The sequence below is a fragment of the Phoca vitulina genome, unplaced genomic scaffold, assembly GCF_004348235.1.
Source record: "Phoca vitulina isolate PV1807 unplaced genomic scaffold, GSC_HSeal_1.0 scaffold11, whole genome shotgun sequence".
Lineage (NCBI taxonomy): Eukaryota > Metazoa > Chordata > Mammalia > Carnivora > Phocidae > Phoca > Phoca vitulina.
Genome location: NW_022589714.1, coordinates 12,610,722 through 12,633,780, shown reverse-complemented (window position 1 = coordinate 12,633,780; position 23,059 = coordinate 12,610,722). Strand labels below are relative to the sequence as shown.

General features: G+C 38.1%; 1 pseudogene; it reads right to left on the bottom strand.

Moving 5' to 3' along the window:
* Nucleotides 1–11,203: 11,203 nt before the first annotated feature.
* Nucleotides 11,204–14,882, bottom strand: LOC116635754 (annotated as a pseudogene).
* Nucleotides 14,883–23,059: the final 8,177 nt, after the last annotated feature.

Below are 23,059 nucleotides of genomic sequence, written 5' to 3'. Positions count from 1 at the left end.
AATATATTGAAATGCAATATTTTTTGGTTAAAAATCAAACTAACTTTAGGGAAATGTTATGAAGTAGGTTCTTAAGTATATCCTACATGTAAGTCAATTTTATAATGAAAGTCCAATTTATTTTTTAACAAGCCTCTAAAATATCCATCAGCTTCTTTAATTCTTCCTTCTGATTTATTCAGTGAGCTCATTCCTCATTTCATTTTTGATTAGATTGGTTTCACCATTGGCAGAACTCAGGAAAATAAATCCTCTTGTATTTAATGTGTGCTTTGGTTTAATCTGGATGAATAGAAAAATGAAAACAACCCATTAGAAAGTAATGTTGATTGTTAGAGAGATGCGACTTTCTTAATCTTTAATATAATTGTTTGGAAATATATTTCAGAGGCTGCTTACTGATTACTCCTTTTCCCATGCCTTCCTTCTGTTTTCATGACTGTTTCTTACAAGATTAAAAAACGGAGCATACTTGTGATTCTTTTCAAATTCTTCAAATGGGTTTTACAATAGCTGATTGTTTATGATCCATTTCTTTTTATCTTTTGAAACAATGGTAGGAGAAAGCTACTTTCTCTTCTGATCTGTTTGTGTACTTTGTCTAAAGTTCTATTATTCATGCATTAGCTTGTATTTTATTTATTTTCTTATTTGTCTGCCTCCTCCAGTAGAGGAAAAGCTCCTGAGGGAAGGGGCATACTTATCTCGAATGCCTGGCACAACCAATAAGTGGTGGTGAATGTTTGTTGGCAGAATATAAATTGATCATGACCAATCTGCCATTTTATAACAGGGAACAAAACACATAGTTCTCAAGAAGTTGCTGCTTCCTAAAAAATTATTTCTCTTATAAATATGACTCCTAAATAATCCATTTTTATAAAGATTGTTTTGTCTTTTAATTAAAAAAATCATCCACTGTCCATCATCCATTTATTTGATAATTATTAAGCATTATTTTGGATATATAATGAGTAGATTTTAAAAATTACATATATTTCCAATAAGCTCTCTTCATCAAAATCAATTTCCTAAAGCCAAAATTGTGTATTTTAAATGCTGCATGCATGCAAGTAACTATAGCATAACTGTGGATTGGAAGTGAAGGAACCGTTTCAGCTCAAAGACCCTGCAGTACATTTCATACTAGATTGCTGATGGTAAATAATAATTACCAGTTTCCCAGTATATTCCAAAAATATGACTCCTGTGTAAAATCACTGACAAAGGCACTGATTCAAAGTACATAGCCGGAAGCTGGCTTCTTTAATTATTAATGTGCTTACCTCATTTCCATCACTCATTAATAAAAAGCTGAGATTCAGTCTAGAATTAAAGAAACAACTTCAGAGAAGAGGTCATGTGGTCTGAGTAAATGTGTCATCAGCATTATTTTGTACATTTTGTACTTTCCAAGCCATTTTGATGTGTTTCTGACTAGGCTCCATTCTTCACCGGCCTAATATTGGAATCGTATTGGAGTCTTCCCTCACTCTCTCTCCCTCTCCAGTCTGGCAGCAAGCTGTACCATTCCACAAACATCTTTCAGAGCCTCTCGTCTTCTGTGTGCTCACTTTCAGTGTCCTGGCCTCGTTCTCCTTCTGGCCCTTCTTTAATGTGTGGTACAGGTAGTCCTGAGCTCCTTCCTACCCAGGACGGTCTTCTTCCTAAGACCCCACTGGGTCATTTCACTTATCCACTCAGAAGACCACAGCTATTTCCATCTGTCCAGTCGGCACTTCTGACTGACTCTCAAGATCCAACTTCCCTATCTTATATTATTTCCCTTTATTCCCTAAAATACCTTATTCTTTTTTTTTTTTTAAGATTTTATTTATTTATTTGACAGAGAGAGCATGAGCAAGGGGAGAGGGAGAGGGAGAAGCAGGCTCCCCACTGAGCAGGGAGCCCGATGTGGGGCTCCATCCCAGGACCTTGGGATCATGACCTGAGCCGAAGGCAGACGCTTAACCATCTGAGCCACCCAGGCACCCCTAAAATACCTATTCTTTTAGTTGAGGAGTTCTATGTCTTCTCCCACAAATTCGTTTGTCATTATCTGCTGTCTGCTCATACTGTTCATTCCATCTGAAGTGCTTTGCTCCCTTTGCTTCTCTGAATTCTATGCATCCTTCCGATCTCCCAGGCTTGCTCCAGAGGTCCTTCCTCCCCCTGTTCATGTTAGCCCACATGTGTCTCTTCTCTGAGCTTTTACATGAAATTACAGGCTTGGCAAACAGTGGGCCTGGGATTGAATCATGGCCACATACTAGTCTCAAGTAGACCAAGCATTGCATTGAGTGTTTACTGTGTACCTGATAGAGTTCATAGGGGTCATGTGCCTTAGCTAATCTCTCCTCCTCAGTAACTGTATATATTAAGTACTATCTTGGTTCCCATTTTACAGATGAGCAAACTGAGGCACAGAGAGGTTGAGCAACCTGTCTAAAGTCACTCATCTAGTAAGGGGCAGAGCTAGGAAGCTTGGCTCCTGAACCTGCTCTCCTAGCCTCTGTGCTATTCTTGCCTGGTCAAGATATATTTGAAATGAGTTTTTTTTTTTTCCTTTGAAATGAGTTTTGATGGGGATTTTTAGGGTTGACTGATGGGCATATTACTCTTTCCTGTCTCCCTGGGCGGTCTCTGGAGGAAAAAAATCCCTTATCTAACAGTGCTTTTGGAGTTGTTATGCCTGCCTGTGTGTTGTGTGCGTGCGAGTGTTGACAAGCTGGGATGGGCATTGAGGGAGGCACAGAGTGACCACAGGGAAGTTCAAGAGGCCTACTCCTGTCCCGGTTACACTTAATTCCTACTCCCAAGCCCAGAAACCATACTGTAGAAAGAATGCGCGCAGAAAGACGAATATTAAAAAAATACAGTTTTACCACTTGTGAACTGGATATCCTTGAGAAAGCTGCCCTCTCTGAACTTTAATGTCCCTAGCTTTGCACAGTGATACTAAATTGTACATCGCAGAATTATTAAATGAGATAATAAAATGGGGTATTTAATGAGGTACTGGATGTAAAGTGAATGCATGGTGTCCAGTATGCAGGGGTGTCCGAGAGATATTTATGTTTTCCTTTGAGGCTCTGTACTCTAGCCAGGCCCATGGCTTTCCTCATCCCTGCTGATGCTCTTCCCTTTGCCTGTATAACCAAGCAGGCCCTCATTTCCACCTTGCTAAATCTCCTTAACTTCTCCTATCTTCCCTTAGGTACTAACTTCTTCGTGAAGCTTCCTGCGACCCCTTAGCTGGCATTCATTTCCCCTTTCTGTGAAGTCTTTCACTTCCAACTCTTTATTGTAGTCGTTCGTGTACAGTGTGGCTTAATCGTTCCCACTGAGCCCGATGCTAGCAATAATAAAAGACAAAGGCACAGTCCATGCCGCCGGTGAGCTCACTTGCTGTCAGGTAGGGGAGAGAGACCCCCATGTGACTGTTGATACAACCTTGTGGTGAGAACATTTCCAGAATGCTGTGGAAATGTAGATGAGAGTGCAGTTAACAGAGCGAGGGTGGAGAAGGAAGGAGCAGGAAGCCTAGAGGATTTTGGACAGGGGCAGTTGGACCCGGGCCTTGAAGGGTGAGTGGAGAGTCTGCAGGCAGGGGATGGGGGAAGGGTATTTCTATCAGAGTGTGAACATCATAGACAAAGGCCCGCCATCATGGCAGCATGTGCTTTGTTTGGGAAGCCACAAGAGTCCTCTGTGGCTAGATTGCTCACTGGCAGTGGAGAAAAGTAAAGCTAGAGGGTAACAGTGTTTTTGGTTCTCAACAAATCAGTTGTATGACTAGAGATCTAGCTTAAAAGCAGTTTTGAAAAAGAATAGATTTTTAATTGTGTCTTCATTATGTCCATTTGAACCATCATGGAGACTGACCGTTCAACAACTTATACTATTTTGGGTGCGTTAAGAAAGTTCAAATGTTGTGACTGATTATGTTCATCACCAAATTGGAGGTTAAGTGCTGGGTGTCACTGAAAAGGGACTTTGACCAGACAGAGAATAATCAAAGGAAGCTGTCAGACTAAAAAGAGGCTCAATATTATGATGTTATGGTGGGTATAGGAGACTTTATAGCCTTTTGCTTGCTTCGGATCCTTGGAGGGTGATTCAGGAAAGTGGGCTTTATACTGTTTTGCTTTCAGAGGTGGACTGGGATTCATAAGCAGAAGTTATAGAGTATCTGGAAGGAATTTCTAAGAACTGATGATTAGGTATTCCAGTTTTTAATACTGTAATGTCCATGGAGACTGGTTTGGACTCCTGATTCTCTTATTGGGTGACAGAATGGATCATTTCTTCTGATACCAAGCTCTTGGGAGTCTATGACACATGTTCAACACAGTTTTGGTATGAAATAAATTTTATTATACTTGAAATTTATTAAAATAGATTATCTGTGTCAAAATACGCTAATTTAATGTGTCTGCATGGCAGACAGTATAGAAAGATGAAAAGTTTTAGAGTCAAATTTTATCTTCCATTTCCTACTATGTAATTTTGAGCAAGTTACTCCCTGAGCCTGTTTGCATGAGAGAGAAAGAGAGAGAGAGAGCAAGCACGAGCAGGGGGAGGGGCAGAGGGAGAGGGAGAAGCAGGCTCCCTGCTGAGCAAGGAGCCAGATGTGGGGCTCCATCCTGGGACCCTGGGATCATGACCTGAGCTGAAGGCAGACGCTTAACTGATTGAGCCACCCAGGCATCCCTATTTGCCTCCTTTTATTTATTTATTTTTAAAGATTTTATTTATTTATTTATTTATTTATTTGAAAGAGAGAGAGAGAGAGAGAAACAGCATGAGAGGGGGGAGGGTCAGAGAGAGAAGCAGGCTTCCCGCTGAGCCGGGAGCCCGATATGGGACTCGATCCCAGGACCCTGGGATCATGACCTGAGCTGAAGGCAGTCGCTTAACCGACTGAGCCACCCAGGCACCCCTTGCCTCCTTTTAGATAAGCAAATTGAGGCTTGCCAGAGGTTAAGTGCACAAAGCTTCTAAGTGGTGGAGACTGGATTTTAGCGAAGCTGTCTGATTTCACAGCTGGAGCTTTTCCCTGTACGCTGCATTGCCTGCTGCTGTGTACACGGACTCAGAATTGGGTAAGGCCAGTCAGTCCACGTAGCTTTCACATCAGTTTTGAAATCTGTCGTCATCTCAGAAAGATGGCCATTCAGCCTCTGCTTGAGTAACTCCAGTAATTGGAGTTCCGTAACTTCACAGGACAACCCATTCCTTTGTTGGACAGCTCCTGCACTGGAGATCTTACTCATCTATTTATTGGAAACTTGTCTCCCTGTAATTTCCATATATTAGTCCTAGTTCTGCTTCTGGAGGATTATTGAACTCTTCCCTTCCGTCTTTGGTCTAGCAGTCTTTCAGATGCTATGTGCCTGGAGTCTTCTGCTTCTTCAGCAGTTCGGTGGGCAGTCTCCAGAGCCCTTGCCCTCACAATCACGCTTTCTGACAATCCTGTTTAATCGGTTGTTGCTGGCAAGTTGCGGTACACAGAATTGGACACAGCAATGTGGCAATCGGTACACTGGAAAGACTTCTGGACTGAGATGTAACACCTAGGCTAAGGTATCAGCACTACTGCTAACTGGGTGACACTGGGCAAGCGGCAACAGAGCTGAGCTGCAGACCCTCATTTGTAACACAGGAATAATAATTACCCTACTGTACAGCATTAATATGGGAGTCAAGGAGGATGGTGCTGGGAAGGTGCTCCGTCCACAGCCCTTGCCTCACGCCTGTCAGCTGCCCTCTCTTTGGCCTGCTCTTCTGTGTTCTTCCGTGTCAGCATGACTTGCTCCCTCACCTCCCTTGGCAGCTTTGCTCAAAAGTCAGCTGCTAATTGAGGCCCTTCTTGGCCGCTGTATTTAAAATTGCAACCAACCGTTTACCTTCTCTCTCCATCTTACCTGCATTAGTTCTCTCAGCTGTGTTTATCACAATTTGACATACATGTATTTTACTTATTTATGTTGTGACTCTTCCCACTAGAATGTAAGCAATGTGAGCTCAAGAACTCATCTATTTCTGTCACTGCTATATTCTCTGGACATAGCAGGTCACCAAAAAGTACTTATTGAATAAATGCATGAATTATGATCATGTTTATGTCTCTGATGTGGTCTGACCCTCAAAAAGCACACTGAGATGCTTCCCAGTTTTTTTTAACAGAAGAAAAGTATAGCTGGTACATTTATGAATTGTTCTTTTATTGTTTCAATTTCATAAATTAATGTGTCAGTTAATTTCCATGTGCTACAAGGGTAATTTCTGACAGAACAATTATCTGAGCTGGACTCCTGGAGTGAAATATTAGAATTTTCAAATTAAGAAATGTTACTGAAAATGAAAAAAAATGTAGTTTATCACTGTCTTCTGTTTCCAATGACTCAGAGTCACAGTTTGGTGGGTAAATGCATATACATTTTTATTTTAAAGTAATAACAACTCACTGAATTTCCTGTTTCTTTGCTCACTAGCTATTCACCATCCTGATTTCTGATTGATAGTATATCTTACAACCAGAAGACCTTTGTCTCAAAGGAATCAGTCCTACCTAGATAGTTGGCTGTTTCTGTGTTAATATGGGTTTTTTGAGTTAGTGGATGAAGGGGAATTGACAGGACAAAGTAGGCAGAAATGCAGATGTACTTAGGCCCTACAAATAGGAGAGTAAGTAGGGCCAGAGGGGTGCTGAGATCTCAGCTTGACTCCCAGCTTGAACAGAGTCTAGGAAACATGTTACCTGCCCAGACAGAGTTCTCAGGGTTGGGTTAGGAAAACCTCAGTCATCTATTTGAGGTAGGTTGTGGGGTTAAGATTACTGGGGTTTCAAGGAGTGCCGAATTTCCAGACTGATTGCCATCTTCTGTGGTTTAGTGACTTGCACATGGAGCTCACTGGTTGCCTGGTCTTAATGGACTGAAACAACTGAAGTCAGCCAAAGTCTGATTGTAACAGGTGATGTGTCTACTGGCAGGCTGAAGAGGGAAGAATTTCCTCATAGAAGAATAGTGTCTTGGGATATAGGGAAAAAAAAAAAGATACTCTTTCCTTACCCTAGAGAATTGACTCTAGATCTATGAATTATTGACATGCTTTCTTGTTGTTGAACATTTGCACGTCCACTCAGATCAAATAATGCTGTCAGCAGTTAGTGCTTTGTCAAACTCTTCTGAATTTAAATTTGCAGAATCATGTTTGGTAAGAAAGCCTGAAAAATCCCATAGCTTCTTATTTAAACTTATTTTCAGTTTGCTCTAAAGTGTATTTTAATCACAAAGGAGCTTTCACAGAATGCTATAAATCTATCACTGCTAAATACCAAAACATTGCAAGTATACTTGGCATGGGAGAATAATGACCAAATGAATGAATTTTTTATTTATATCCCATGTTTTAAATGGGAAGGGAGATATGTTTTAGAAGAATCTGTATTTGTGGTAAATGTATGAAAATGTCTTTATGATTTTACAAAATATATGGGAATTAAACAAAATAATTTCCCTAGAGGCATCACAGATACTAGGCCAATGTGAACTTTTAATTAATAACAGCAATAATGATAAAAGCTTTTGTTAAGTAAACAATTACCCTTGTTTAGGGAAATGAACATTTTGGGCACAGAATTGACTAATTGTTTTTCTAGTTATACCAGAACTGCATTTGGATTCAAGCTTACTAATTGGGTGTCAAGGAGGACATTGATCAATGGAATGGTTAAACTAATAAAATTGGGTAGGAAAGCACAAAATTAGGAATTATGTGGTTTCAAGACTCATTTCTTCCTTCCAAATAAATGGTATGGGATAGCATAGCTGTAATAGTAGTACTGGTACTAGTAGTGATAAAAATAACAATCCTTGAGTGCTCGTGCTTACCGTATGCCAGGAACTATCTTATATGCTTTACAACCGTGTTTTACTTTAGTCTTTAAAACAGTCTTATGAAAATGTTACTATAACATATTTTTCGTTTTATGGATAAAGTGAGATGCAGAAATTACTTTGTCATTCAGCTGGCAAAGGACAGAGCTGAATTCAGCTTGCAGTCCCTCCATTCTGAAGTCTTAGTTCTTCTGCTACCCAATCCAACTAGGATCTACCTACTTATTCAGACCCTCTTGGGGGGGGGGGGTTTGTTGGAGAAGTAAAAAAAAGGGAAGGCGACATAGCCCCTGAGCCCCAAGGAACGTAATCCTACCAGAAAGGAAAGACAAAAGCAGCTGGTTACTGATTAAGAACCAGCATCAGTGGTTCCGGTGACCTGTACTCCAGTTGTTGAGAACAGGGAAAATCACTATGGGCTGAAATGGTTTTTAGGGAAGGCTCTCTGGAAGAAGTAGACTTCGGCCTATGCCTTAAGTGAGATATAAGTTTTTTGCCACAATACATTGTATCCTTTAGTGTTCATGTTCTATCAGAATTTCATGAACTCACCCTCATAGATTTCTAGCCTTGTTTATCTTAAAGGGCTTCTGGGACCCTATAAACAAATAGTTCTGATAGGCATATGGTTGACCCTTGAACAACATGGGAGCTGGGGGCACCGATCTTGCCACACAGTTGAAAGTTTGAGTATAACTTTTGACTCCCCCAAAACTTAACTAATAGCCTACTGTTGACTGGAAGCCTTACTGGTAACATAGTCGATTAACATGTATTTTGTATGTTATATATATTACATGCTGTATTCTTAAAGTAAGCTAGAGAAAAGAAAATGTTATTGAGAAAATCATAAGGAAGAGAAAATACACTTACAGTCCTGTGCTATAAAAAAATCCGTGTCTGAGTGGCCCCGTGCAGCTCAAACCCGTGGTGTTCAGCGGTCAGCTGTACTTTTGATGTCACAGTTCACTTCCGAAAATGGGTATCATTTATTGCTTATCCCTCCTAAAATGTGCAAGGAGATAATAAGCTGATGTTGTCTTAGAATTAGTGATGTCTTAATATCAGCTCATTCATGCTGTCTTCTGTAAAGACGTGGGAGAAATAGAGTTCAGAGAGGTGTTTAGGAAGAACTGGAAGTGTTCTGCAAGAGAGAGAGCAAGGCTGTACGAAGACAGCTTTCCACATTTCGGGGTCACACCCACAGTAAATACTTCCTTTAGCAGTTGTGTTGGCCTGACTATATTAACTACATGAATTCTTTATTCAAATCTCATCTTTTTTTTTTTTTTTAAAGATTTTATTTATTTATTTGACACAGAGAGAGAGCACAAGTGGGCAGAGTGGCAGGCAGAGGGAGAGGGAGAAGCAGGCTCCGCCCTGAGCAGGGAGCCCAATGCGGGGCTTGATCCCAGGACTCTGAGATCATGACCTGAGCCGAAGGCAGATGCTAACGACTGAGCCACCCAGGTGCCCGCAAATCTCATGTTTGGGCCCTTGTTTTAAAATCACTCCAAGATCATTTAGTCATCCCAACAGAAAATAAAATCTAAAATACATATATGCTATAACATCTTAAGAGACACAAAAAGGAATAAAGAATAATACAGCAAATATCCGTGTACTCAACTTCCAGCTTAAAAAACTAGATTTTTGCAAGACAGAAGAAACACTTCCTCTTTCTGATTTTACCCGCTCCTTCCCCTGCAGAATTATAATGCTAAATGTGAAATGTATCTCCCAATGCATTTCTTTGTACTTTTTCTACATAGTTATATTTCTTTTTTTTTTTTTAAAGATTTTATTTATTTATTTGACAGAGAGAGAGATAGCGAGAGCAGGAACACAAGCAGGGGGAGTGGGAGAGGGAGAAGCAGGCTTCCTGCCGAGCAGGGAGCCCGATGCGGGACTCGATCCCAGGACCCTGGGATCATGACCTGAGCCGAAGGCAGACGCTTAACGACTGAGCCACCCAGGCGCCCTACATAGTTATATTTCTAAGCAATATATAGTATTGTTTATATTAATTATATCAAATTATATGCATTTTTAATGTTTACTTTTTTCTTTTACTTATGAAATACATCTATTTTGATGTGTATAGCTCTAGTTCATTCATTTTTTACTGCTCAGTAGTATTCGATAGCACAAATATACCACAACTTACTTAGCTATTCTTCTAGCAACAGATATTTAGGTTATTTGTAATTTTTAATTTAATAAAGTTGTGAAGAATTTTGAACATGTCTCTTGTGAATATATGTGACAGTCCTTCATATGTTTGCAGACCATTTCCTTAACTTTTTTGTGACTTGCTCATTTATCTCTTTTGCTCATTTTTTCTTTACTGATTCATGGACAATTTTTAGATGTTATGATTATTCATCTTTATTGACTATATGTGTTGAAATTTCTTTTCCTAGGCTGTAGCTTATCTTTTTACTTTTTTGCTGTTCTTTTGATGAACAGACTTAAATTTTTTTTTTTTACATGTAGAAAAGCAATTTATTCCATTATAAGCACTTACACAGTTAGTCATGGAGAGTAACAGGCCTGCTGGTGAAACAGGTCACCCAAAATAGAGATGGTACCAAACTAGTGGTCAAGGACTAACTCCTAAAAAAAAAAAAAAAAAAAAAAAGCAACTCTTATCCAGGATTAATTTAATTCTAAAAACAAATACAAGCTATCAATTCACTGTTCTCAACTCAACTGGACAGTCACCTGTGGTGTAACTGTCAGGTAAAAACATTCATCTTTACAACTTGGTGGTCCTAAGTTTTTTAAAAAAACATTTCACAGAAAGGAAAGAAATACGAAAAAAGTTCAAGAAATACACTAACAAGCAAAAATGTATGGGGAAAGAGGAACACATAGTTTGACTTAACTGAAGAAACTGAGAGGAGATTGGTCTACATAGGAAAATGTGCATCCTGGAAAGTCAGGTGTGAAAATTTTAGAATAGGAATTTATATGACTTGAATCTCCGCCATTTCCTGAATAAAAATGACATCTTGTGGTATTTATACTTCATGGCTCAGACACCTACCTCACTTGGCTCTACTCCTTCCTTACTTTAGCCTTTACTTAAAGGAGTCTGAAAAACTTGGGGATATAGCCTAAGAAGAAAAATAACCACACATAATATTCCCCTTTCTGTGGCTACTTTAGACCTTTGTTACTAGAAAATTCCTGAAGAAAATTTAAATATGAGTCTATGGCTTTACTGAATCAAATCCCCCAGTTAATATTTAGAAAACACCCTCTGTTTGCGCTAATAACATTGTTGATGGTACCTATCATAGAGGGATAGCCAAACAAAGTCTGTGTCTCAAAACCGGTGTTAAATAAATCTCAGAGTTGAGAAAAAAAAAAGGGGGGAGTCTAAAATCACAAGAAGTGCAGACATATCTAGAACCCTTGTCCTTCTGGATGCACACTTCCTTCAGGATCTTCATTATTATAAATGTTCTCTGCCATTTGCCACACTTGCATGATATTGTCTTCTGATACAGAACAAATCACCCAAGGTTCATTGGGATTCCAGGAGAAATCAGATATCTTGGCAGTGTGACCACCATGAATAAACAACAATTCTGGTGGCCCATCTTCTGCATCTTCCGGGGATTGTTCCTCTCCAATTTTACTTAAATCCCAGACATTCAGTCTGCGATCAGTACCACTGGAAGCCAAAAGAGTCTCATTGTGAGGCGACATCTGAACCTGGAATATTTCATCCTTATGTGATTCAAAGGAATGCAACTTAAGTTTTTGATTTCTCAGATTCCACAAGGCAACAGTCTTGTTGGTTGAGCCTGTGGCCAAAATGAACTCACTATAAGGATTGAAAGGCAGTTCACTTCAGCAGTGTGAGCATCAACTGAGTGGCTTTGTTTGGAAGTATAGTTTGAATGAGTATCCCAGATCATAAGTTTCTTATCATCAACAACTGACCCAAACAGAGACTCATGGAGCAGATGCCAGGAAACATCTTCTACTACTGCTCTATGTCCTGTAAAGATGGTCTTCGCATCCACCACTTTTCCTTCCTTTGGAACAGCACTGATGTCCCAGAGGCAGATGGCGTGGTCGTCTGAATTAATTAAAAAAATCTTTTTTAAAAAATCATAAAATCAGAGTATAAAGGATGACACCCATGGGGTCATCCAAGCCTCTGGGCTCCACATCCAAAAGCTCTTAAACTCACATTCAATGGGTCTCCAAGAAAGAGAATACCTGGAATACTCCAAGCCAACATCCAACTACATCACTGCTTTACTACAAAGCATGCAAATATCAGTCAGGAATCTTATTGAAGGGTTCACTGGGGTTTTTATTATCCTCTTCTGAAATCAGTGGTAATTTTTATTAATAGTAAATCATTACAAAAGTTACAACCATTTCATAGTAAAGTGAGCTACAATTTATGACTGGTGATGATAAAAATGAAGACAAGTCATTGAGATCCAGGTAAATTAAGAGACATCAAGAGATAAAACAATGGTTTTTATGAGGATCTCTCCTTGTAAGTCCTTATACTTGTGAGTGGTTTCAGGAAAGACAAGATTTCTGGAATTCTGGATATTGACAACCCAAGTTGTCATGACAGTTTGGCTTCTAAGTTGCATGGTTGATAAGCTCTATTTGGCCTGGCTAGACCATGACTGTGTAACTCAGGCCATTAAATCACTGTGCTATTAAGATCAGACTTATCAAAAAGATGATGATGAGTAAGTAGAGAAGCTTGAAAAGGACATAAAGACAGCCATAAGAGTGAACACCTCAGGATCACTCTACTGAAATTGTATCCAAAGCCTCTGCTTCTTCCTCCATTACAGTTAGCAAAAGCCCATCGGAATTACTCATGGTTACCATGAGCTTTCTGTACAGGAAGGAATGTGCACATGTATGAGCAAGTGGGGGAGGAGCAGAGGGAGAGGGACAAGCAGACTCTGTGCTGACCATGGAGCCTGACGTGGGGCCCGATCTCACGACCCTGAGATCATGATCTGAGCCGAAATCAAGAGTTGGATGAGCCACCCAGGAGCCCCTAAACTCTGATTTTTATTAAATCTCTTATCAGATTGAAATATGCTTAATTTTTAACTGTCCTCTGCCCCTTATCCCCTCTTCCATTATTATGAACTTTAAATCAAGGAATACATCTAATTCATCTTTGATCAGATTCTAACACAGTTTTGGCCTCTAGTCTTATATATACTCAATATGTTTGTGGAACTGAATTGCTGAGTTGTCACTGAGTTGCCATACACCAAACAGAATGGTTATTAAGACTCTGACCACGTGTTTAGTCTTTGTGGGTAAAAATGTAAGGTTAGTGCTCTGTAGAATGACAGTCGTTTGGGCTTATGGTCAAGACCTTTGCATCCCTTCAATCTGCTTACCCAAGAAAATTCTATGAGAAATATTAGGTTTATCGTAAGTTAATTGATTCTCAGGATGTAATGTACAGCATGGTGACTATAGTTAAAATTACTGTATTGTATATTTGAAGGTTGCTAAGAGACACATAGGAAACACTTATTAAATGTTGGGTATTATCAGTTCTTGGGATGGGAGGACTGAAACTGGTTAAAGCAGGTTTTTATGAAGTTGTGCTTCATGGGATATGACAGAATCTCTCCTTCTTTTGTCAGTAGTCTAGTCAAGTATGTATTGTTCAGATTCAAAGTGGAATTTAGACTTCTTCACTTAGCAGAATATAGGGTGCAGCCTCAGTGTGGGTAGGTATCAACAGCCGAGGCACATGGGGATTTCGGTGGGTGGCTGCATGATACCTGGGAAAGAGTATGTGCCCTGATATCAGACCTGGGCTGTAGGATTAAGGATGTGTGTATAAAAATATCTTTGAATTTCAGTGTCCTAATATGTTAAAATAGAAAAATAATATGGGGCGCCTGGGTGGCTCAGTTGGTTAAGCGACTGCCTTCGGCTCGGGTCATGATCCTGGAGTCCCGGGATCGAGTCCCACATCGGGCTCCCTGCTCGGCAGGGAGTCTGCTTCTCCCTCTGACCCTCCCCCTCTCATGCTCTCTGTCTCCCATTCTCTCTCTCAGATAAATAAATAAAACCTTTAAAAAAAAAAAAAAAGAAAAATAATATGATATGGTATGGAGGAGTGGAAGGTAGAAAGAAATACTTCACAAGATTATGGTGTGATGAACAATGAAACTGCCTAAAATATGAGTGATTTCCATTGTTTGTTTATTCTGGTTTTAGGGCTGACAGTCTTGGCAGTTTGGGAATAGACCATTGCTTAGAGAAAGTAATTACAGTCTTTTGAAAGTGCTGTTATTTCTAGGAATAGGGTTTGGCAGTGGAGTCTTCAAGTGCAGTGCTCAGACCGGCAGCATCAATATTACCTGGGAACATGTAAGAAGTGCAAATTATGGGGCTAACGCCAGACCTGCTAATTCAGAAACTCTAGTGGTGGAGTCCAGGAATCTGTGTTTAATGAGCCCTCCAAGTGATTCCAAGGCAGGTTCAAGTGTGAGACCCACTGAAATAGGATGGAGGAGGAGGAAACACCAATTCTGTTATTTTTTTTTGGACTGCTTTCTGTTCTCTGCATTCGTGAAGAGCCACATTTCCGTGGATTGCCTTTCTACCTGTTGCTTTTTGTTAGCCTTCCATTCTTGGCAATGTAGCAACAGCTACATGTGGTCAAAGTGGAGTGCAAGTGGTTAGGTTTTCTTTTTTCCTAACCTTTTGTCGTGTTCTTCTTTTCAAGAATTTGTCCCTGTCATTTACTGTTATGTGGTGGAAAAACTTGGAGCCACAGGACTTCGGATAGTTTGCTTTCATACCTGCACAAATCAGTAGCCAAGGTTTGGCTATATAGCTATCTAATGCTGTACCCTGACCAATTCTTGTATGTCTGACCTCTCTAAAGTCCCACCTCAGTCTTCTCAGTTCACGGAGATATTCGGGCTCTGTCTGGGTTCCACCTCCTTGCATTTGTGGTCTGCACACTGCCTTCAGGCGATAAGCTGGTGCCGTGTGGGGCTCACCTCGTTTGTTTGCCTTCTGTATGGAATTACTGCCCTGCACGGTTTCTGTCCAATGTTTAAAAACTGTTGATGTATACTTTTTGTTTTGTTTTTTGTTTTAAGGTGGAGTTTAAAATCTGGTCCTTTTAGGGACACCTGGGTAGCTCAGTTGGTTAAGCATTTGCCTTCGGCTCAGGTCATGATCCCAGGGTCCTGGGACTGAGTCCCAAGTCTGGCTCTCTCCTCTGGCAGGGAGCCTGCTTTTCCCTTTCCCTCTGCTGCTCCCCCTGCTTGTGCGCTCTCTCTCTTTCCCTCTTAGACAAATAAATAAAACCCTTAAAAATAAAATAAAATAATAAAATAAGTCTGGTCCTTTTAAACTCCATCCCTGCTAGAAATCCCTTGTTTTATCAAGGTAAAATTTACATACAATGGAATGGGAAGTATTAATATGTATCACTGAGGGCTCTGACAAGTTAACACACCTGTGTATCCCACCCAGCCTCATATCAAGATCTAGAATTTATCAGAAACCTGGGAAATCCCTTCAGTCTTCTTTCCTGCTAATCCCTTTGCCCTTCCTCTTCTCCCCATAATGAAACATTATTCTTATTTTGTCTGCCATTGATTAGTTTGTTATAGAACTTCATTTAAATGGAAACTTAAGAGTATGTACACTGTTGCATAAGTCATTATTCACTCAGTATAATGAGATTTATCTACAGTGTTTAATGTATCAGTAGTTCATTCCTTTTTATTGTTGAATAGTATTTCATTGTATGGATATACCAGAATTTGTTTATTCATCCTGTTATTGATGAACACATGGCCTATTTCCAGTTTTCAGCTATTATGAATAAAGCTGCTATGAACATTCTTATATAAGTTTTTGTGACATATATTTTTATATCTTGGGTAAGAGTGGATTTCCTGGGCTATTGGGAGATGTATGTTCAACTTTCTAAGAAACCTTAGAGTGAAAGGTGAAACCTTTTCCAGAAATGGTTATGCCATTTTGCATTTCCGCCAGCTATATATGAAAGTCCCAGTTGCTTCACACACTTCTTACCTTTTTTTTTAGCTCTTCTTGTGGATGTAAAGTGGTGTCTTTCTGTGATTTTGATATCTGTTTTTCTTATTGGATAAGAATAGTAATAGTGTTGAATACCTTACCTTATGGTTATTGACTATTTTTATAGTTTCTTTTATGACATATTTATGTCTTTTGACTATTTTTTAGTTGGGTTGTTTGTCTTTTTTCTTAATGATCTGTGGAAGTTCTTCATATAGTCATATCCAAGTTCTTTGTAAGATATATATATAATGAATATTTCTTCCCAGTTTGTGGTTTTGCTTTTCGTTTTCTTAATGATGTGTTTTGATGACTAGCAGACTTAATTTTGATGAAGTCTGTCAGTGTTTCTATACTGATTAGTGCTTTTTATGACTTGTGTAAATCATCTTTCCCATGCCCTAATTTAGCCTGTTTTCTTTTTTAGTTTTAGTTTTTACACGTAAGGCTGTGATTCAACTAAATCTGTGTGTGTGTGTGTGTGTGTGTATGTCTAAGATCTGAAGAGATGGCAATGTTCATTTTTTCCATGTATTTAACTAATTGTTCTGGCATTATACATGAAAAATACTTTACTTTCCTAATTGTCGAGGTGCCCTTATTGAAAATGAATTGACTGTAAGTGTGGCTCTAGTGCTAAACTTATTTTATTCCATCGATCTGTTTGTCTGTCTTTATTTTAATACCACCTGGTCCTGATTGCTCTGTATATTAAGTGTTGCAATTAAGCAGTTTCATTTTCTCAGCTTCGTTCTTTTTCAAGCTATTCTAGTATAAAATTTAGAAATAATTTGTCAAGTTCTACAGGAAAGTTGATTGGAATTTTGATTAGGACTGTGTATAGAGGTCAATTTGAGGAGAATTAAGATCTTAGTAATATTATCTCTTCCAGTCCGTGAACACAGTATATGTCTCAATTTATTTAGAGCTTTAATTTTATTGGACAGCATTTTATAGATTTCAAGGTAGAAGTCTTTCACATCTACTGTAAAATTTATTCCTAATTATTATTATTTTTAAAATTCTAACTTAAATTGATTTTGTGTAAACACGTAATGGATTTTTGCATATTGACCTTGTGTCCTGAGACCTAGCTAAAGTCACTCAATTCTAGTAGTTGTTTTAAGATTCTTTAGGGTTTTCTGTAGACATTCATGCTGTATATTAGCAAGTAGAATTTTACTTCTTTCTTTCCAATCTCTATATATTTTTATTTCTTTCTGTATTCCACTGTCTGTTGTCTCTAGTAAAGTATTTAATAGAAACGAGAATAGTGGATATCTTTGTTGTGTTTTCAGTCTTAGAGGTAACGCACAGTGTTTCATCATTGAGGGTGATGTTTCCTGTGGATTTTTATAGATCTTTATCACAGTGAGTAAAAACCCTTTTATTTTTTTTTTGTTTTGTTTTTGTTTATGGAGAGTTTTTTTTTTAAATGATGAATCAGTTTGAATTTTTCATATGTTTCTTCTGAAACTATTAAGATGACCATTGTTGCTTTTTAAATAGTTTATTGTGTTAGTATGTTGAATTACAGTGATCGACTTTTGAAAGTTAAATCAATCTTGCATTCTTCAAAAAACTCTCTTCCGTGATGGTGTTTTTAAATATATTGCTGGGTTTGGTTTGCTGGCATTGTGTAAAGGATTTTTGAGTTTGTGTTTATTACACATATTGGTTTGGAGTATGTTTTTTCCCCTTTGTAATATTTTTGTAAATTTTGGTGTCAGGGTTATATCAATATACATATCAAATTATAAAACAAGTTGTGGTATTTCCTTTTTCTCTGTTTCTCGCAAAAAGAGTTTGTGAGGTTCGTTCTATCCTCTCTCCTTTATTTTTTGAAAGATTTCATATAAACTTGGTACAGTTTCTTCATTGTTTACTAGAATTTGGTAGTGAAACCATGTGGGAATCAAATTTTTGCTTGAGTGTTGTGAGGTTTTTAATAAATGTGCATTTCTTTAATACATAGAGGGCTACTCAGAATTCTTTGTCTTCTTTTGTCAGTGTTGGTCAGTATATTTTTTCAAGGAATGTATTCATTTCACTGTAAGTTCTCAAATTTATTAGCATAGATTGTTCATAATATTGCATGAGGTTTTTTTAAATTTTAATTCCAGTGTGTACTTAACATACAGTGTTATATTCCTTTCAGGTGTACAATATAGTGATTCAACAATTCCATATACTACTCAGTGCTCATGATAATCCCCTTCACCTATTTCAACTATTCCCCCTCCCACCTCCATTCCGGGAACTATCTGTTTCTTCTCAGGTGGTTAAGAATCTGTTTTTTGATTTGTCTCTCTTTCTCTCTTTCTTTTTCTTTTGTTCATTTGTTTTGTTTCTTAAATTCCACATGAGTGAGATTATATGGTGTTTGTCTTTCTTTGACTGGCTTATTTCGCTTAGCATTATACTCTACATCCATCCATGTTGTTGCAAATGTAAAGATTTCATTTCTTTTTTAGATTTTATTTTTACTTATTTATTAGAGAGAGAGAGAATGCATGCATAAGAAGGGGAGGGGCAGAGGGAGAGAGAATCTCAAGCAGACTCCCCACTGAGCATGGAGCCTGATGACGGGCTCTATCTCAAGACCCTGAGATCCTGACCTGAGCCAAATCCAAGAGTCAGATGCTCAACCAACTGAGCCACCCAGGTGCTCGATCCCAGACCCTGGGATCATGACCTGAACCAAAGACAGACACCTAACTGACTGAGGCACCTGGATGTGTGTGTGTATACACACACACACACACACACACACACACCACTTCTTTATCCATTCATCTGTTAATGGACCCTTGGGCTGCTTCCATAACTTGTCTACTGTAAATAATGCTGCAATAAACATGGGTTGCATATATCCTTTCAAATTACTGTTTTCATATTCTTTGGGTAAATACTCAGTGGTGTGATTAGTGGATCATAGGGTAGTTTTATTTTTAATTTTTTGAAGAACTTCCATACTGCTTTCCACAATGGCTGCACCAGTTTGCATCCCAACCAACAATGCACGAAGGTTCATTTTTCTCCACATCCTTGCCAACACTTGTTGTTTCTTGCGGTTTGATTTTAGCCATTCTGACAAGTGTGAGGTGATATCTCATTATGATTTTGACTTGCGTTTCTCTGATGATTCATGATGTGGAGCATTTTATATGTGTCTGTTGTCCATCTGTATGTTTTCTTTGGAGAATTGTCTTTTCACATCTTTTGCCCATTTTTAAATTGGATTTTTTTTTTTTTGGTGTTGAGTTGTATAAATTCTTTATACAAACTCTTTAGCAGATATGTCATTTGCAAATATCTTCTGCTATTCAGTAGGTTGTCTTTTAGTTTTGTGTTTCCTTTGATGTGCAGAATCTTTTTATTTTTATGTAGGCCCAGTAGTTAATTTTTGCTTTTGCCCTTGGCTCAGAAGACTTATCTAGAAAGATGTTGTTATGGCTGATGTCAGAGTAATTACTGCCTATGCTGTGTTCTAGGATTTTTATGGTATCTGATCTCACAATTAGGTGCTTCATCCATTTTGAATTTGTTTTTGTGTATGTTGTAAGAAAGTGGTCCAGCTTCATTCTTTTATATGTAGCTGCCTGGTTTTCCAGCACCATTTGTTGAAGAGACTGTCTTTTTCCCATGCATGTGCTTGCCTCCTTTGTTGAAGATTAATTGATCACATAAATGTGGGTTTATTTCTGGGCTTTCTGTCCTTTTCCAGTGATCTGTGTGTCTGTTTTTGTGCCAGTACCATACTGTTGTTTTTTTTTTTTTTTAAGATTTTATTTATTTGGCAGAAAGAGACACAGTGAGAGAGGGAACACAAGCAGGGGGAGTGGGAGAGGGAGAAGCAGGCTTCCCACAGAGCAGGGAGCCTGATGCAGGGCTCGATCCCAGGACCTGCGATTATGACCTAGGCCGAATGCAGCCGCTTAATGACTGAGCCACCCAGGCACCCCTACCATTACTGTTTTGATACTATAGCTTTGTAATATAACTTAAAGTCCAGAATTGTGATGTCTCTAGTTTTACTTTTCTTTTTCAAGGTTGTTTTGGCTACTTTGGGTCCCTTGTGGTTCCGTACAAATTTCAGGATTGTTTGTTCTACTTTTGTGAAAAGTGCTGTTGGTATTCTGATAGAGATTGCATTAAATCTGTAGATTGCTTTGGGTAACATAGACATTTTCACAGTATTTGTTCTTCTAATCCATGAGCATAGAATATCTTTCTGTTTGTATCATTTTCATTTTCTTTCATCAGGAGTTTATAGTTTTTGGAGTACAGGTCTTTCATCTCTTTGGTTAAGTTTATTGCTAGGTGTTTTATTATTTTTGGTAATTTTGCATTAGTTTTTTAGAGGCTAGAGGATATATAGTGAAATTCCTTCTGTTATTCCTGATCTTGGTATGATTGGTGTTATTTCTCTTTTTTCTCGATAAGTCCTTCTAGACATTTAATTCTATTAATCTTTTTTAAAAATTAACTTTGCCTTGTTAATTTTCTTGATTGTTTATTTCCTATTTAATTGCATTCTGATTATATATTTATGATATCCTTCCTTTCACTTCCTCTGTTTTTTGCTATTCTTTTTCTAATTTTCTATGATGGAAATGTGGGTCATTGAATTTAAGCCTTTCTTCTTTTATAAAAAAGATATTTGAGGCTATTATTTTTTTACAAGTTGTTTAGCTTCCTCTCTTAAAGTTTAACAAGTTGCGTTTTCATTATCATTCAGTTTGAAATAACACTTTAATTATATTTGTAATTTTTTCTTTGTACCCTATATTATTTAGAAATGTGTGATTTGGGGGCGCCTGAGTGGCTCAGTCATTAAGCGTCTGCCTTTGGCTCGGGTCATGATGCCAGGGTCCTGGGATCAAGCCACGCATCGAGCCCCCCCGCATTGGGCTCTCTGCTCAGCTGAAGTCTGCTTCTCCCTTTCCCACTCCCCCTGCTTGTGTTCCCTCTCTCGCTGTCTCTCTCTGTCAAATAAATAAATAAATAAAATCTTTAAGAAAAAAAAAAAAAAGAAATGCACAGTTTGTTTTCCAAATATTTGAGAGATTTACTAGACATTTCTAATTATTTTTCTTGTGGTTAGAGAACATATTGTATAAGATTTCAATCTTTTGAAATGTAATGGGAATTGTTTTGTCTCAGCATATGATCTACCTTGTTGAATGTCCCATGTGAACTTCAACAGAATATGTATTCATCTGCATTTATAAGGTGTAAAGTTCTATAAATGTCAGTAGGTTCAAGATGGCTGGTATTATTTTTCAAATCTTTTATATTGTCATCATTGTTATTCATGGTTTAGGTATTCTATCAATTACTGAAACAAGTGTGTTAAAATCTTCACATATGATTGTGGATTTGTCTCCCTTAATGCTTTTTCAGTTTTTCTTTCCATATTTGGAAATTCTATTATTGCTATTATGTGCATGCCCATTTAGGATTGTTAATCTTCCTGATTGACCTTTTTAAAATCATATGAAATGTTCCTCTATATCTCTCATAATATTTTCTTGTCATGAAGTCTCTTTTGTTTGATATTAATAGAGCCATTCCAGATTTCTTATGTTTACTGTTTGCGTTTTCAGTTACTTTCAATATATCTTTGTTTGAGAATAGTTAATTACCTTAACCTACATACGTATTTATAATTTAGTCCTTCAGACTTGAATGAAATAACTTAGCTAGAGCATCTAGGTAGAAGTTTTCTTTTGAGATAAATTGCCAAATATATGTGTAAATTAATGAATTTCCTTAATTTTCTCTATTTCAGTAAAATTTGTAAGGGGATAAAACCCAACTCATAAAATCGTCTCTAGTATTTGAAAGGACAAATAGATTTAGACATAGAAATATGATGAGTTCAAGATCTGAATTTCTTCTATGGCATGAGTTACTTTGAGAAATTACTATGGCTTTAAACAGATTAATTGATAACTCCAGAGTAAAACTGAACCCTGATACAGCTAAGGCTGTATTTGAGTAACCCATTTATAAGATGAAATAGATTGATATTATTGCCAATAAAAGACCTCTTTCAGGGTTGGAAGATAGTATGTTAAAAAAGATTCTAGAAATTTTTAATACAAAAAGCATTCCCTAAAAGAAAAAAAAAACGGACACCTAATGCAGTGCTGTTCTGCTTATACTTTCCATGGGCACTAAGGTTCAGGCGTGGCCATGGTGTTGTTATGAGGCTGTTTCTTGGCTATCATGAGTTTGGGTTGGTAATCTCAGATTGGTCAGATCTAAATTTTGAGGAGGACAGCAAGTTTTGATGGGTACAAGAAACAGGGAATTTGGAAAGTTTGATGTAGTTGCATGGAAAAAGTAGACAGTAGTTGTTAGGCCACAGGATTGCTGACACTTTTGACCTTGAGTGGTTCCTGTTATATTGGTAGAGGTTGGGTATTGGTTACAATAGTGGAAGGAAAGCTAGGGACCACTTCCTGTTCCAGATGCCATCCCCTGGTACCAGGAACATGTACCTTGTGCTGTTTTTTGTTGCCATGGAGGGTACTGTGCTGATCTTCTAGAATGGCCAGCAGCTTCTTCTGATATGCCTTAGTTGGTTAGGTATTGTTATAGTGGTACTCAGTGGGACAGGAGATAGGTAACATGGATGCAGTGAATTGACAGGTTTTTGGTGGAGAAGACCATTGTATTGATACAGGATGCACATTCTGTGGTGTGTCTGTCTGATTTTGGAGGATACAGTGCCATAGAACTAGGCTGGGAGTCTGGGCAGGAGCAGGTGGGAGCAGACAACTGTGGATGAAAGCTTGAGGATCAGTTCTGAGTGATGGCTTACCTACAACAAATGCTATATTACCTCTGTGTGTTTGTTGTCCGGAGCAAGTTGAGGGGCTGAGTTCTTTTTTTTTTTTTTATTTTTTATTAATGAGCAGAAATATTTTTTTTTGATCTTTTAATTTTTTTAATTTTTTAATTGTTATGTTAATCACCATACATTACATCATTAGTTTTTGATGTAGTCTTCCATGATTCATTGTTTGTGCATAACACCCAGTGCTCCATGCAGAACGTGCCCT